Source organism: Anoplophora glabripennis, unplaced genomic scaffold (assembly GCF_000390285.2).
Source record: "Anoplophora glabripennis isolate ALB-LARVAE unplaced genomic scaffold, Agla_2.0 scaffold169, whole genome shotgun sequence".
Classification (NCBI taxonomy): domain Eukaryota; kingdom Metazoa; phylum Arthropoda; class Insecta; order Coleoptera; family Cerambycidae; genus Anoplophora; species Anoplophora glabripennis.
The window spans coordinates 558,361-561,474 of NW_019416320.1; positions in this window are offsets into that span (position 1 = coordinate 558,361).

Below are 3,114 nucleotides of genomic sequence, written 5' to 3' on the forward strand. Positions count from 1 at the left end.
TATATGGTGTTTAAAACTTACCGTTTTCGAGATGTTCCGTTGTTTTTGAAAAAAAAATCACGATTTTAGCTCCCTAAATGAGGCTAGATAGCGTCTAAACAGTAAGAGTAAGAAACCTGCAGTTTTCACAGTTCCTGTCATCTGTGAGCAAAACGTGTACGTTATTAGGACTCGGAAATATTGAGACTTACATCTGAGGAGTTGAACAATTTTTTTTTAATGGAATGACCCATATTAATTATCATCAGTGAATGCAAAATTCAATGCCCTTTCGACTGATATAAGGTTGTCCATACTTATCTCTAACAGTTTTCCAGAAAAATCAGGTTGTTTTCTAAAGTCCGAAAAAGTAGCTATGTAACAGCGTCAAAAAGGCCTTGCAGTTGTATTAGTACAACGTCGATACATAGGATTTTACAAAAGCACAGCCTAGCACATACTTATCGCATCCAGTTACACCAAGAGTTACTTAAAAGTAGACTTTCAGCGGAGACTGGAGTTTTGTCAGTGGGAACTTGATATGTTAAATCAAGATGATGATTTTTTTCACAAAAATAGTTTCGTTAATAGTCATAATTGCCATTATTATGACACAGTAAATCCTCACCAATTCCGGATAACTCATAGCCAACGATGGTTTTTGAACGTATGGGGAGCAATTTTGGGAACCCATGTCATTGGACCATTCTTTTTTAACCAGCATGTAACTGGAGCAGTTTATTTAAACTTTTTAACAAACACTAGACGATTTGTTAGGCGTTATTCCTTTAGCTACACTTCGAAGAATGTGGATGCAACATGATGGTGCTCCACCTCACAATACCGCTGCGGTTCGTTAGTTTTTACATGAAACTTTTCCCAACAGATGAATTGGGCGCGGGGGACCAGTGAGTTGGTCTTCAAGGTGTCAAGATATGACAAGTTGCGACTTATTTTTATGGGGATTTATAAAAAACAAAGTTTACATTACACCACTAAGTACCGTGGAATATTTGTGGAATTTCAGGAAATTACACCAGACATGCTGACCAGTCTTTTATAAACCGAATTCGTTTGTGTATTAATTAAAATGGAAGACACCAACGAATTCTAACCCCTAGAAGGAGCTTTGTGAAAATAATACCTTACATTCAGTTGCAGCCAGCATCTAGATAAAGAACTACTAATGGGATAGAGACAGAGTATATTTACGTATACCCAAAGAGACACAACGGCAGTGGCGTAGGGGATATATTTTGACACGGATAAAAAATTATTAATTTATTTATTCACCCAACTGCACCCAACTTACATGTACAAGGCCCAATTACAGATTACAATAAAAGTACATTACACACACCTAAATATCTAAAGTGAGCTACAAATACATTGTGATAAAGCAGTATTAAAAAACATTTATCACTAGGAAAACAAGTGGTATTGTATAACATTGTCAACCACTACAAAGCAGTATTTAAAATCTTTATCTTAACCTAATAATATATTCTTAATTAATAATAAAACATATATTTGTTGCCTAAGAAAAGAAAAGAAAGAATTCGTTGGTCTGTACCTCTTAGAAATTGTTTTTGTATGTGACAAAGCCATGTTAAAACTTCTTCTTGCATAATTATAAGCATCTGTTGAATAAAAGCTTAACGTTAAGGCAAACGACCTAAGCTCAGAGGAACACGTTTTACAAGATTCTCATTTTCTTGATCTTTGACAGATTTCACCTAATATTCCATATTCCTAAAATTACATATTGTTTACAGACACAGAAAGAATAAGTATTTTTCAATTTACATGAATGATACATTGAGCAATTTCTGTTAAGTCATATTTCTTTTTAAAAAATTTTGGAACAGAATTAAGGCTACAAATTCTGACTTTTAGACGATTCTTTGCCTGCTGCAGACTCCGGATTTTGTTTGCATTTTAATTTTTTTCTTACAAATACTCCAATTTTTTCTTGCTCGTTTTGGACTATCCATGTCAGAAGTATGGCATTCTCCAAAATATCGTGGATAAGGCCTTTTCCTAAAAATGATGAATTATCTATTCCAGATGTATTTTATATAAACACTTACGGTAGTTTTTATATAAAATAAAATAGTAATATATAAATGGTAACAGGTAGAATTTTCTTGGTATTTTTTAAAATGTACTGAATAAAAAAAATGTTAGATAGGTAAGCAGATAGCAAAATTATAGGGTATTAGTTGTAGATACTATACAAAGGATATATAATTTGTTAATTATATTTTTATAACTTACTTCACGTTTATAATTTTACTAGGTTTTACCCGCGGCTTCACTCGCAGAGTGATAGAAAATCTTTCGTAAAAAATATTTTTTTATATATAAAAAGTATCCTACTATGTTACTTCTAATACCTCCAAGAATATGTGTATAAAGTTTCATGATGATCGGTTAAGTAATTTTCGCGTGAAAGCGTAACAAACAAACTTACATTCACATTTATAATATTAGTAGGGATTACGATTGGGTGGATCCATTCCTATTACTGATGCAGTTAAAGTTGATCTATGTTTTGGTGATGTGTCATTTCAGAAAGATCTGTAGCCTTATTTGTAGTAGATAACAAGCCTGATTGAGCATTCAGTGTCGATGACGATGAACATGTGGATATACTTACTTTCTGGCTTTTATTGCGGCAAGTGCAATGACTGTGTAAGAACATCATTTAGAGAAATATTTTCCTTATTAGAACTGTCTGATCTATAAAAATTAAATAAAAAGGTAAAGAGGTACTAGGTAACTGTAAAGGCTTTTTACTTGTATATTTTAATCAATATAAAATTTATTTTACCTGCTATATAAGTAGAAGCTATTATTGGAATAGCTGGCTCTCACAAGTACTTTATACCTGATGGCTTTGTCAGACAATTATTAATCGCAAAATGATCAGAAGAAACAAAAATGTTGTCGATAATATTGACATCACCTAGGAAGAGCTTCCACAAGTTTCAGATACTTAGGATATCTAAAAAATACAGGTATTACTCATAATATACTTATAATATTACTGAAACAGGAAAAAATAAGTTGAACAATTAAAAAATATATCTTTTTAATAATTTAGATAATGATTTAGTCAGTATTTTATCACTG